Consider the following 15,576-nt stretch of genomic DNA (forward strand, 5'->3'; position numbering starts at 1 on the left):
CAAACTAAGTGCAAAGCAACTGGAACCAAAAATTGGTTTAAAATTGGGTTAAAGCTGTCATCATTTCCTTATCATAAATTACCACTTCACCTTGTGGATGTCCATTATTTTGTTTTGCATAAGTAAGATCAGAAGTTATCTTCGCATCCAAACTGGTTCATGAACATTCGACTTCGCAGGCGTGCCAACCGAACCTATTCCATCAGTGCATTTAACCCCCTGTGAATTCATAAAGAGAAGTCCATTTAGTCTAAGAAAGGAAGTTTATAAATTATATTTTTCATAATTATCCTATTTTCCAACTCAAAATAACATTCTTTTTTTGGCGGAAAAATCTTTGAACATATGACAACGAAATATATCGTTCGGATCCTATTTTTTTCTCCTTTTTCTCTCTCTCTGTCTATATATATATATATATATATATATATATATATATATATATATATATATATAAATACTATATATATATATAATATATATATATATATATATATATATATATATATATATATATATATATATATAATATATATATATATATAATATAATATATATATATGATATATATGCATGACAACTTTAACCACTTATGTTTTATTTACGTTAAATATTATTTCAACTGAAATCTCATTATACAGGTGATACTGATAATACGGTTGGTAAGATTGTTCGTATCTAAACAAAATGAAATATTTCATAATGATTCGGACGAAACCCTTAAAAGCCTGCGTAAAACAAACAGTTTGCTTGCATTTTTATATTTTACTTTTAGATGATTCTACTTTCTATATTATGAAAAACACCCAAACAATATATATATATATATATATATATATTATATATATATATATATATATATATATATATATATATATATAGAAAGAGAGAGAGAAAAAGAAGAAAAAAATAGGATCCGAACGATATATTTCGTTAATTGATGCAGTGTGACGTATCGTGAATGTTAGTACACAAGGTAATTTTCGCATGGCCTTTCGAAGTTCCAGTCTTAGACTTGTCGTCGTGACGATAAAATTAAGTTATAGTCTTCCGCTATCATGTGAATAAGGAGATTCACAAATTACGGTTCGATCTTGTGCTACGAAAGTTTGTTAGTGGTAATCCATTCGTTCTCTAGAACAAGATACCAAATTGTTCGTTGTAGTGTGTGCGGCTCAGCATGTATAAAATTATCAATCAATAAGTTTACAACTGACTCACATTAAAGTTATGTCAGAGTGTTCAGCGTTATCATAGTTTTCACATTTTTCTTCTCTAGTCAAGTATTTCAAAATGGATCTAATGGGGCATTTTAACTGTTTGCCCTACCCAGTTTGCCTAAACGGGTTGAAGTGAAATTTGATTGTGTGATCGGCGTTGACACACTGTTTAATGGAAGTACAGCTCGACTTGACTTTTGTTTGCGGTCAGTTATCCACAAATACTCTGCTTGTATGAGCGATCGACAAACTGTTGCCACGGTAGGGGGATTCCCCTACCGTAGGAAAATCTGGTGTCTGTAATGGGTACGGGAAACCTACGGGGAAAATGATCTTTGTGATTGTGGGGGAGTGTAGGGAAATTTCACTTATTTCCCTTGTAAATGCTTTTTCTTCAATATTTTATCAGGAAACAAGATGAAATATCAAACACCCCACTATATCAATGACTTGTGACTTTGAATCGGTTTAGTTTCAGTCTAGCCAGTTCCTGATGAGGCTTGTGAGAGGAGCTTTATTATTACTTACACAGACGTTTGTATTTGGATTTTTGTAATCATACCTAAAGCCACTGAAAAAGGTTCCCGTGCCCAAGATATAGGATGGAATGTGATAAGGAGAGCTGGGTTTTAGGATGGCTATCCAGTGGAATGCACGACAGAAAGGCGCCTTGCGAAGTATGTGATAAGGAATTGGCGGCGGGAAAATCAGAACTCATCGGTCATACGAGATGATCTTCTCATATACGCATTGCTTCAGGAGTGACTGCAAATCTGCTGAGAAATAAGTTTGTTGAACGAAGGATTGCCGTAGGATTAAAGCAGAATTGAATGTTGTTGCAATGGTAGATAGACAAGTTCTTTCGTTGAATTGCCTTGCAAGGTGAAGGAACTTTGAAAAATACACAGGCAGTGAAACTCGTGTTTACGTTATTTTCAGAAAGTGAAAGAATCCGGACTTCTTCTCTCTGCCTTGAGGAGCCAACTGGGATGACGTCGGCAGAAAACTGGGTAAGTATATTTCCTTCCAGTTTTCATTCCATTTAGTCATCTTGCTGTTGACCGTCCACCAGTAGTTAATTCGATTGTATTACCTTAATTGTTACCTTATATAAACATTTGTGGGTATTCGAAAAATGTCATTTTTGTTATCATATCAAAACATGTAGGTAAAGGCTGAGGAGATTTCATACTTAGCAAAGACAAAACAACTGTTAGGCAATTTGACGTAAACGTCTCGTCTCTCTCTCTCTCTCTCTCTCTCTCTCTCTCTGGGTGGACTTGTTTTTATACCTAGTTACACGTAACTTCATCCACGGGACCATTGTGGATATACCAATTAATATATATATATATATATATATATATAAGGAGAGTTGATAAGTTTAAGTATTTGGGATCTTTTGTTAACGCTGGAGGAAGTATGGAAGAAGAAGTAAAACATCGGGTACAGGCAGGCTGGAACAACTGGAGAGCGGCCTCGGGAGTTCTTTGTGACAAAAGAGTGCCGCTTAGGTTAAAAGGAAAATTTCACAAGACGGTGGTAAGAACAGCAATGCTGTATGGGTACGGAAACAGCAAGCATGAGAAAAGCAGAGCAGAAGAAGATGGATGTGGCAGAAATGAGAATGCTTAGGTGGATGTCTGGGGTAACAAGAGTGGATAGGATCAGAAATGACTACATAAGGGGGTCAACTAAGGTGGTGGAAGTATCAAAGAAAGTGCAGGAGGGGAGGCTGAGATGGTATGGACACCTGTTGAGGAGAGATGAGGACCACGCTGGGAGACATACTATGGGAGTGGAGGTGCAAGGAAGAAAGAAAGAGGGAGACCAAGAAAGAGATGGAAGGACTGTGTGAGAGGAGATTTACATGAGAGGGAATTGATGAGGCAGAAAGTGCAAGATAGAAATAGATGGAAACGGCTCATCCGAAACGGCGACCCCATATAAAAATGGGAAAAAGCTGGGAAGAAGAAGAAGAAGAAGATATATATATATTATATATATATATATATATATATATATATTATATATATATATATATATATATATAAATTTCTGACACGTCAGGATCGAACCCAGGTCTTTCATAGAAAGGCAGTGGCCCTATGAGTGAAATTAGTTGTAACCGAAGTAATACTGCACTGACAGTATTTATCTTGAATTATCCCTTCTTAGTAAATATGAACCCTCTCTTATGCTAGGCAGGAATCCTGCTCGGGTAAAAGCCTTAGGTATGTACAGTGGTACCTACTGTGAGATTCACAGCCGGTGTCCCGGTGTTTTTTCCGGAATAAAATTTTATCAATGTGCATGACAAAGGTGACACTTGTCACAGGATATCTTACACCCTTACCTAATTTTTGGCTGTATTCTCTATTAAGAAAGTTGCATAATTCTGGTAATTATAAGAGTTACACCGACTTCTTCTTGACATCGCCAGCAAACTCAGAGGAACGGCTTTCGAAGTTATAATGACGTAACTTATGACGTCATTAATTTGCCTCCATCGCGATGGATAATTGGCTATTCGTGAAAAAGTCTCCAACTGGCAACAATAAAATAAAACCAATACTCCTTGTTTACACTATGTAGTAGTGGTGGTAGTAGTAGTGGTAATCTATATAGGATTTATGCCATGAGGTCGAGTACTGGAATCCTTAAAAAAAAGGGTTTCCACAAGTGATCCGAGAAATTACTTTCTATCACTATTTCTCTATTGAAAAATTATACAATAATAAATAGATTAACAAAGTCAAGAAAACTTTGGAATTCGTCGTAACTCCTTTAATATTTTTCCTAATATGACGGTGACGATCATTGTAATAAATAGACAGTTGCATAGGATTAGATTGGATTATACTGGGGCAATGATTTATCATAGCCGCCATTCTTGAATATTCGTACCTTGACAGGGTGCGAATATTCATTCAGAATTTCAGAGACAGCTGTTGTCGTCACCACCTTGTGGGATGGGCCAGGACGTCATATGCTTACGTCACGTGTAACTTTGAACCCATACAGTGGTGTTCCGCCAATGGCTTCGGCTGCTTTATTTTGCTCTTATGAATATACTTTATAATGAATACTGCCGAAAATTAGGTAGGGATGTAAAGTATACTATGGCTTAGTATTATCTTTGTCATATGCACAGAAAAAAGTTATTTCGGAAGAACACCGGGACAAAGGCTCTGAATCTCATAGTAAGTTCCAACTACTTTTTTGACTTGTGTGATTCAGTTGGTAGCGCCCTCGTCTTGCAATTAAAAGACCTGGGTTACGGCCCCATGTGAGTCAGCAATGTATTTGTTTTCTACTCGTGATTGTTTTGATTACCTTTATAATGCATATATCACACACACACACACACACACACACACAGGGATTTAAGAAGGATGCAAATTCGTCGTTTCGATGTGCAATTTTAGTGTCAACCTTTCATGGGATATAAGGAGAATTCTATCTCCGCAAAAGGAGGAATTGTGCTAGAGTTTATGGCCTGGGTAATGGCACACAAGATGCCACATTGAGACAGGAGCTAATACCATAACTCCGAGTCAAGTTATATTTAACCTTAAGGGACTTTGTCAGTAGGTTGTATGAAAATTTAAAGGGCAGGAATGTGGGTCAGTAATGTCAATTATTTTGTCATGAACTGAACTCTTCTGACTTTTATCTCTGTAAACATTAGCTCTACCTGCGCCAATAGCGTGTTGAGTTTGGATGACAAAAAAGCGTCTTTAATTTCCGTGCAATCTCATTGTTCAGGAATCTAACAATCCACAGCAGTGAACGTGATTCTCCTCACACGTACTTTTATGTAAGTTCCAGGATTCCAGAAAATATTAAAAAGTATACCAAAAGAAAACTTTTGTCCAGCTCTCCGAGTAACGGAGACTATGGGCATTATCAGAAGGTATTCGTAAGTGGAATCGGCCTTTAGAGGACATGTACATAATCTGGATAAATGATAATTGTTCCAGAAAAAATCATCCCCTTACCCCACTTTGATCAAGGGTCCTTGCTGGTATGATGTTAGATTAAGCAAAGGTACCCAACTAGCATTTTAATAGATGACTTCTGAAACCGTCCCCCTTAATTGTTTATATCATCTCTGATTGAAAAAAAAAAGGTATTGCTAAGAAATATATGTTTATCAGCATACTTTTGGGAACCTAAACTGACAACTGGGAGGTCTGGCAGCTACATAACTATCTAGTTTGTAGGTGTTAATCTTCTTTGCCATCAGCTGCAGTTCTTTAAGAACAAAATTGTGGAACACTTTTGCAAAAACGAAATTGCCCATTTGGTAAGCATGGGCGATATATAAATTGCCTGGCATTAAGACTTCAACCACCTTTATGCCAACAGATAATTATCATCTGATTGAGCAAAGTTTACATAGAATGAGAAAATTAAAATATATAGTACATGTCTGAAGAAAATTATAATCATCAAAGCATTCAACTCTAAACAATGATAAAGAGAAAATTCGTAACCTACTTGGAATTGAAAATAGTCATGTATTTCTTTGTTAGCGGATCCCGTAGTTATGAAAAATATGCTCTTGAAGTATATTAGCAGCTTTATGTTAAAAGACCCAACGATGGGTGTCCTTCTCCCACTTCAGATATTCATCCTTGTGTATTGGTCATCAAATTTAGTTAGTTGAGAAACACATGACATTATATATCTATGCATACAAAAATGGATGTATGTATGATTTAGCGTCTGGGAAAGAATGCTGTTGGGGTAAGACATCACTGGCACCAAAGGCTGTTGTGTGTGGCGTGGGGTGGAAAGGGTGAAAAGTAAAAATAACTGAAAACGACAGTTATTAGTGTCTAATCCATGGTTTTTGAGGTCGCAGAGATGAATAGTGACACTCCCGATGCCCTTCAATTCCACGTTCAGCCTCAATAGAGAGGGAGTTGGAAAGGAGTAGGAAGGGGGTGACAAAAATAACCTAAAATGACAGATATCAGTGTCTACTCCATAGTTTTAGAGGTCACTATGATGATGAGTAGTGACCCTCCTAATGCCATGTAAGTCCAGTTCAAACCTGATAGGCAGGGGGTGAGAAAATGACAAATAATAGTGACTAATCCATAGTTTTTGAGGTTGCAGAGATGAATAGTGACACTCCCATGGCCTTCAAGTCGAAGTTCAGCCACAATAGGTAATGGAGGGTGGGAAGGAAATGACATAATAATAACTGAAAACAACAGGTATTAGTGTCGTAATTTATAGTTTTCAGGGTCGCTGAGATGAATAGTGACACTTCCTATACCCTTTAAGTCCAAGTTCAGCCCTGATAGGAAAAGGGGGTGGGGTGTGTGAATGGAGAATGGATGATATTATGATGGATATTATCCATAGTTTTTGAGGTTGCTGGAACTAACGGAGACCACTACCTTTGCCCTTCAAGTCCAAGTTCAGCCCCAATAGGAATGGGGGTGAGAAGTGGTTATGATATAAAATGTCAAAAATGTTGGGCAATGTAACTGAAGCGACTATGTTAACAGGAAAGGGAGAGATTGAGGGGAAATAAAGAGAGTAAGAGTGAGTGAGAGAGAGTGAGTTCATTGGTTGCCATCCAGAGTTTTCCTAGGCAGTTGGTCAACTAGTATAAAATATAATATATATATATATATATAGATATAGATATAGATATAGACATAGACATAGACATAGACATAGACATAGACATAGACATAGACATAGATATAGATATAGATATAGATATAGATATAGATATAGATATAGATAGATATAGATATAGATATCTATATCTATATCTATTATCTATATATATATATATATATATATATTATATATATACAAATCTGTCACTAAACTTGCATATACATATGTAAGTGTTTACATAATAAAAATATGGAATGTTAGTCCATATATATAAAAGTCTAAACTAAGAGGTCCAACCAGATTGCTTTGCAGGAATGTGATCAGACTAGAGACGCTAAAGATGACGTATACCATAAGTATGTAGGCTAAGATAACATGCCGTCACCTGTAGTCATTCAATTGTTATAAAACATTAGCCCCAAGCTCCCTGCTTGAGACAACTACCCCGACCTATTATTCAAACGGTCTACGTGATTCTCTAGCGTGTCTCATTCGATTGTGTGTTCGTATGAAACTATGTCATCTGATAGTATGTTCATATGTTCGAACTACTGTCTGTTCCTTCATAACTTGTAACAGAGATGGTAGACAGGCAGAGAAGAGTTAGCTATCGTCATTAGAAGACCTGTACCTCTTTACCTAAGCTTTATCATGTAGAGGAATGGATTAGCCATCATCATTGGCAGAACAGAGTTAGCTATCGTCCATTAGAAGACCTGTACCTCTTTACCTAAGCTTTATCATGTAGAGGAATAGGATTAGCCATCATCATTGGCAGAAGCGATCAAGCTATCGTCATAGAAGACTTGTACGATCATACCTGATCTTCATCATGTAAAACTTCAGAAGAATATACTATTTTTATGCCTTGTGTTTTCTACAAGACCTCACCGAACCATGAGTTTAACACATCGTCGTAAAGATAATACCGACTTCATAAGTGATCTACAAAAACCCCAGACACTCCATTGAAGATGGAAGTGCCAATACCAACCGACTTAGCGTATAGATTATCGCTAGTCTAACATTACCTCATAGGGCGCCTTATCTACAAGGCACAAGCCCTAATAATTAGTCATCTGCTGTGTTCTTCGGGTTTACCTCGTCACAGACCTACATATAATATTACATTTGATTACATTATTCTGATACACATACTTTAAATATACTTTTGCTTTAGGGTTTCTGCTCGAAGTGTGTATTGTTTTTGCTTAGCCGCTGACCCTGTTTCCGTTTCGAAGTGTTTATTGTTTGGGTTATGTCTGTTGACGCTTGCTTTGTTCAGTTTGTAACAGTTCTGCGCTCCGACCCAGATATTCAATGCTCGCGATCTCTTGGGTTAAGGAATTTTCTGTTTAGATACGGTTTTAACAATAGGCACGGATGTTTTCTATATCTTTTTAGTCCAATAATGGTTCTTTGCTGTATGGTGCGGGATTGCGGGGATAATGCGTCAGCTATGATATTTGCTTTCCCAGGTAGATATCTTATCTTGGCTCCAAAGACCTGAATGATCATTTGTCACCGAGTTCCTTTTGGACTGTGATTAAAGCCTTTGAAAAACTCGGTAAAGGACTCAATGTTCAGTAAGGACTTTATCAGGATAGCCATAGATTATGAACTTAAAATGTACTAGTGTTAAAGATACCTAGCCCTTCCTTGCCTATTACTGCATATTTACTTTCAGAGGGCTTTAGTTTACGTGAATAAAAAGCTATAGGGAAGAACTGTTTATCATATGACTGAAGTAATACCCCTCTTAACCCCTTGGTCTGAGGCGTTCTGTTGCAATAAAAAAAAATTCCTTATTTAAATCAGGGATTTTTAAGTTAGGTAAGCTGCATTATTCCGCTTTTAAGATATCGAACGCCTGTTGATGCTTTTCAGACCATAATAAATCTACGCCTCTTCTTCGTGATCTGTTAAAGGAGCTGTCATGATTGAAGAGTTACATATTTACATACGATTGTAATACCCACTACAGCGCAAAAGTGCTGTATCCCCCTTTTTACGTTAATAAGTACCGGAAAGTTATGAATAGCCGACACCTTACCATGGACTACTTTTAAGACCTTGACCAGACACATAAACCTAGATAAACATGTTCGGTTTTAAAAAAAACTCTCATTTAGATATGTTACTGCTGAATTATTTGTCTTTTGTCTCTGTAGCACTAGCTCTACTTTATGTGAATGTACTTCTAAGGTATTAGAAAAGATTACAAGATCAACCATATAAGCATGTAGGGTATCCCTTAAAAATCTCCAAACACTATATTGTAATTGGGGCGCAACGTAAGCCAGAGGCATATGTAAAAATTGATAATGTCCCCTGAGTGTGCTGAAAACGGTATATGAGGTACAATCACTTAGGTAATGGTATCAGGTAAAAGCCTTTAAGTAAGTCCAAGTTGGTGAAAAAAATTTATTCTAACCTAACAGAGATAAGATGTCGTCGGTACATGGCACTGGAAACTATCGGGAGTCGTTTCCTTGTTTAAGCGTCAGCAATCTACGCAGATACGCCAAGTCCGATCTATGAGGGACGTGCAGAGAACTTTTTCAGGGCAGGTGCTCAAGTGAAAAAAAGGGCAAAAATATAGAAATGAATGAGGCTAAATATATACCGGCTCAATATTTTTTCAAATTTATCTAAACTAGTCATTAATAATTCAAGAAAGAGATAAACATGACTGATATCATAGTTACCAGAGGGCTAATGTTTTATATGAACATAAAATCTACAGTACTGACTACCAGTAGAACTAGGAAATTTAACAAAAGAAAAATTATAATTATTACTTTTACATAAAGGACTGCAAGAAAATCAATCTGTATGATCAATACACTTGGCTAATAACCAGACCTTATCATTTTATATTTATAAGAGATCCCCTCCGTTGTGCCATTTCTTTGAAATATGCTGATAACTTCATGTTGTTGATTGTGATATCCTTTTCAACTGCTAGCAACAAAAGATCAGATAACCTCTCCTCACTGGAAAGGCTGCGTAGCTTTGTCTTCACCAGATTGAGGTTTGGAGAAGGTCCTTTCCACTGTTGCAGTTGTGATGGGGTAGATTGGATAAATTGTTAAGAGTTCAAGCATAAGAGTTAAGAGTTCAAGCATTGTTTTCTTTCATCAGGTTGAGCATTGTAGCTGCAGTGGTCTGTGGCAGGCAAGGAAATGAGGAATAGATCTTTAATTCCAACCGTAGCTTGTCTACTTCTTCTAACTCATAAAACTGGCATAATTTTGCAATGACTTGAATGCCTCTTCATTCACAGATTTTTTCACCATCCAGTTGGGTATTGTTTGATTTAAAAATCGAAAACTAAATATCACGAGCAACTCAAGAACTTAATTGGACACATTATGCAACAAATGAAATGAAACACAAGCTGTATGTGTCTCATTCAGTAGGTTAATGGCCACCTACAATGAATCATACCGGTACCTGTACCGTTCGGCGTTCCAGTCCACATTACTGTGGCCCCGTTCCTATTTTCCTCTCCAAATCTATTAATTTACTCGACTCGCTTGGTCCACTGTCTCTCTCCATCTTTTTGTTATTACACTTTTTATAGCTAAAAAAGGAGTCAAAGCCTTAATACAGAGGCAATACCAGTTAAAATAACTAGGAAAGCTTACCTGGCCTGTTGTCAGTCTAGCTCAGCTGAGCTTGTCTTTGGCCCCAGTGTTACCAGGCAGTGAGGACATATAGTCAGCTGCTTTGGTGACCCAGTGTTGCCAAGATATAATACCCATTTCTAAAAAGTTCTTGTTATTATTATTATTATTATTATTATTATTATTATTATTATTATTATTATTATTATTATTATTATTATTATTATTATTATTATTATACAAATAATAGTAATAATAATAATAATAATAATAATAATAATAATAATAATAATACTTTATTAGAAGTAATGGCTACTTCAGCAGCGTTACACTTGTAGAGATTCTTCTCTATTTTGCGAATAGCGGCTTTTTCGGTGCTACTTAAACAGGCTAGTAGAGCGCCTATAGAGGTCATGGTAAAATACAGGGTCAAAATAGGTGTATATATTTGAATTTTACAGATAAACTATGGTACCATAGTCATCAAAGTCATTAGCGATTTTCTCTCTCTCTCTCTATCTCTCTCTCTCTTTCTCTCTTTCTTAAAGCGAGCTTTCGTCTGGCAGCTCCAGACGAAAGCTCGCTTTAAGAAAGAGAGAAAGAGAGAGTGAGAGAGAGAGAGAGAAAATCGTTAATGGCTTTGATGACTATGGTACCATAGTTTATCTGTAAAATTCAAATATATACACCTATTTTGACCCTGTATTTGATCATGATCTCTATAGGCGCTCTACTAGCCTGTTTAAGTAGCACCGAAAAAGCCGCTATTCGCAAAATAGAGAAGAATCTCTACAAGTGTAATGCTGCTGAAGTAGCCATTACTTTTAATAAAGTATGCTTGAGAGAGGGTCTGATTCCTAAGTACAATAATAATAATAATAATAATAATAATAATAATAATAATAATATTATTTTTTATTTTTTTTTTTTTTCTCTATCACAGTCCTCCTAATTCGACTGGGTGGTATTTATAGTGTGGGGTTCCGGTTTTGCATCCTGCCTCCTTAGGAGTCCATCACTCTTCTTACTATGTGTGCCGTTCTAGGATCACACTCTTCTGCATGAGTCCTGGAGCTACTTCAGCCTCTAGTTTTTCTAGATTCCTTTTCAGGGATCTTGGGATCGTGCCTAGTGCTCCTATGATTATGGGTACGATTTCCACTGGCATATCCCATATCCTTCTTATTTCTATTTTCAGATCTTGATACTTATCCAATTTTTCCCTCTCTTTCTCTTCAACTCTGGTGTCCCATGGTATTGCGACATCAATGAGTGATACTTTCTTCTTGACCTTGTCAATCAACGTCACGTCTGGTCTGTTTGCACGTATCACCCTATCCGTTCTGATACCATAGTCCCAGAGGATCTTTGCCTGATCGTTTTCTATCACTCCTTCAGGTTGGTGCTCGTACCACTTATTACTGCAAGGTAGCTGATGTTTCTTGCACAGGCTCCATGGAGGGCTTTTGCTACTGAATCATGCCTCTTTTTGTACTGGTTCTGTGCAAGTGCCGGCATTCACTTGCTATGTGGTTTATGGTTTCACTTTTCGTATTGCACTTCTTACATATGGGAGAGATGTTATTTCGTCTATCGTACTTTGAACATATCTGGTTTCTTAGTGGGCCTGATCTTGTGCCGCTGTTATCATTCCTTCAGTTTCCTTCTTTAGCTCTCCCCTCTGTAGCCATTGCCATGTGTCATCGCTGGCTAGTTTCTTTAGTCTGTCTCATGTATTGTCCCGTGCATTGGTTTGTTGTGCCAGTCCTCTGTTCTTTCTGTCTTTCTCCTGTCTCTGTATATTTCTGGGTCTTTCGTCTGCTTTTATTAGTCCTTCTTCCCATGCACTCTTTAGCCACTCGTCTTCACTGGTTTTCAGATATTGCCCCCAGTGCTCTGTTTTCGATGTTGACGCAGTCCTCCTCATACTTAGTAGTCCTCTCCCTCCTTCCTTTCGTGTTATGTATAGTCTGTCCGTATTTGCTCTTGGGTGTAGTGCTTTGTGTATTGTCATATGTTTCCTGGTTTTCTGATCTATGCTGCGGAGTTCTGCCTTCGTCCATTCCACTATTCCTGCGCTGTATCTGATTACTGGCACTGCCCATGTGTTTATGGCTTTTATCATATTTCCGGCGTTGAGTTTTGACTTGAGTATCGCCTTGAGTCTCTGCATATATTCTTTCCTGATCGTGTCCTTCATCTCTTGGTGTTTTATATCTCCTCCTTCCATTATTCCCAGTATTTGTATCCTGTCTCATCTATGTGTTTGATGTTGCTCCCATCTGGTAGCTTTATCCCTTCAGTTCTCGTTACTTTGCCTTTTTGTATGTTGACTAAGGCGCATTTTTCTATTCCAAACTCCATCCTGATGTCCCCAGATACAATCCTTACAGTCTGGATTAGGGTATCTATTTCCTTGATGCTCTTACCATACAGCTTGATGTCGTCCATGAACATCAGATGGTTAATTCTGTTGCCTCTTTTCTTGAGTTGGTACCCGGCATCCATCTTCTGTAGTACTTTTGTCATGGGAATCATGGCTACTACAAAGAGTAGTGGGGACAGTGAGTCGCCCTGAAGATCCCTCTCCTGATATTAAACCTCTGCTAGTCTTATTCCAGAGCTTGTAAGTATTGTATTCCAGTTGCGCATTGTATTTTTGAGGAAGCTGATGGTATTTTCCTCTGCCCCATATATTTTCAGGCATTCTATTAGCCATGTGTGTGGTATCATGTCGAAGGCTTTCTTATAGTCTATCCATGCCATCTCTTAGGTTGGTTTTCCTTCTCCTACTGTTCTTCATTACCATTTTGTCTATCAGGAGCTGGTCTTTTGTGCCCCTACACTTCCTTCTGCAGCCTTTCTGTTGGTGGGGGATGGTGTTTGTCTCCTCTAGGTAGTTGTATAGCCTTTCACTGATGATACCTGTTAGTAACTTCCACATTATTGGTAGGCAGGTGATAGGCCTGTAGTTACTGGCTATATTTCCCTTACTCTTTGTCTTTTTGTACTAAGGATGTTCTTCCCTGTGGTCATCCATTTGGGTGCTTGGTGATTTGAGATACAATGCTGGAGTTGTTCTGCTATTCGTGGGTGTAGGGCCTTGAAGTTTTTGAGCCAGTATCCATGGACTTCATCGGGACCTGGGGCTTTCCAGTTTTGGCATTTCTTTGTTGGTGTCTGACTGTGTCTGTCGTGATGTCTGTGAATCTTTGTTTTATTCTCTCTGTTTCTTCTTCCTTGACTTCCTGGAGCCATGTTGCATGTTTGTTGTGTGATACCGGATTGCTCCATATGTTTTCCCAGAGTCTCTTACTTGGTTCGGCTTCGGGAATTTCTGGGTGGTTGTCTTCCCCTCTTAGTTGGCTGTATAGTCTTTTCTGGTTGGTTCCGAATAGTTTGTTCTGTTGGTATCCCTTATTCCTGTTCATGTACCGTTGGATCTTATGTGCTTTGGCTTAAGCCTCTGTTTTACATCTTCTATTGTGTTTGTTTAATCCCCTTTCTTGTACTTTGTATTTCTCGTTGAGTTCCTCCCTTGTTTTCTTGCTTCTTAGCCTTTTTTTTCTGCCATCTCTTTCAGTTTACTCAAGTCAGATCTCATCACCATGATTTGCTTTTCCAGGCGCCTTTTCCAAGGAGGTTGCTGTTTTGGTTTTCTGTGGGTTGGTTGTTGCTGGTGGTGTTGTGTTCGAATTCCCATCAGTTTCTGCTACTAATCTTGCTCCTGCATATGTCAAGTTATCTGTTTTCTGTGATACTGGTGGTCTGTATTATGCCCAGTATTTCATTGACCTCACTTGTTTTCCCTCCCTTAATTTCTTGGTGTTGTAGGCTTTCATGGAGGGGATCTTTGTTCTCTCTGTATCTGGCTCCATCCATTGTCTAATCTTTTCTACCCATTTCCGTCCTCTCTGTTACTTCGTCGGTGTTTCTTCGTGTGTCGTTGTTTGATACCTCATCCTCCCTGTCGTCTTCTGTGGCATCGTCTCTCAGTTCGTCTTCGCGTAATTCGTTGTCGTGTGACATTTCCCTTTCCAGTTCTTCTCTTTCTGTTGGGGAGAGCCAGTTCTTTTCTTTATGTTCCTTGCTTGGTCTGCCAGCCTCTGCTCTGTTTTGGGGGTGTTATTCCTCTCATTCCAGATGTTGACCAATCTCCTTCTATATCCTCTCTCCGTCGGGTTGCTTCTGATGTAGCATCTCCATATTTCCTTATTTTCTTCTCTTGTCCATTTCTTCCTTTTTGCCTCTGTAGCTCCAATCTCAGGCTGTTGATTATTGTCGTTGTGGTGATCAGTTGCTGGATGACGACCTCCAAGTACCTGACCGTCTTCCCCTTCAATTGGGTTGAATACCTGGTTGCGGACGAAGCTCCTCTGTTGCCAAGGTTCCATTTACGTCGTTGTCGTTTAAATCCTTTCATTTCTTTCCATCATTGCTGAGTTTTGCTATTTAACCCATAGCTGGACCCTACCCCATCAGGGATAGGTACTCATTTACAGCTGAGTAGACTGAGGAAATTATGGTAAGATCCTTTCCCAAGGAATCAACGCCGAGGAGAGCGGTCACCCATCCAACGACTGACCAGAGCCAGTGTTGCTTAACTTGACTTAAGCATTATTATTATTATTATTATTATTATTATTATTATTATTATTATTATTATTATTAGTTATTATTATTATCACTGCCACAGATAGGCGCGGGCCTATAATACATCCCTCTCAAAGGGCACTTTTAATACAGTAGCAAAAGGGCAGGTGCTTGGGCACCCCTAGCACCCCCCCTCTGCACGTCCCTGCAGGGACGTGCAGAGAACTTTTTCAGGGCAGGTGCTCAAGTGAAAAAAAGGGCAAAAATATAGAAATGAATGAGGCTAAATATATACCCGGCTCAATATTTTTTCAAATTTATCTAAACTAGTCATTAATAATTCAAGAAAGAGATAAAACATGACTGATATCATAGTTACCAGAGGGCTAATGTTTTATATGAACATAAATCTACAGTACTGACTACCAGTAGAACTAGAAATTTAACAAAGAAAAAATTATAATTATTACTTTTACATAAAGGACTGC

Source organism: Macrobrachium nipponense, chromosome 6 (assembly GCF_015104395.2).
Source record: "Macrobrachium nipponense isolate FS-2020 chromosome 6, ASM1510439v2, whole genome shotgun sequence".
In the NCBI taxonomy this organism is placed as follows: domain Eukaryota; kingdom Metazoa; phylum Arthropoda; class Malacostraca; order Decapoda; family Palaemonidae; genus Macrobrachium; species Macrobrachium nipponense.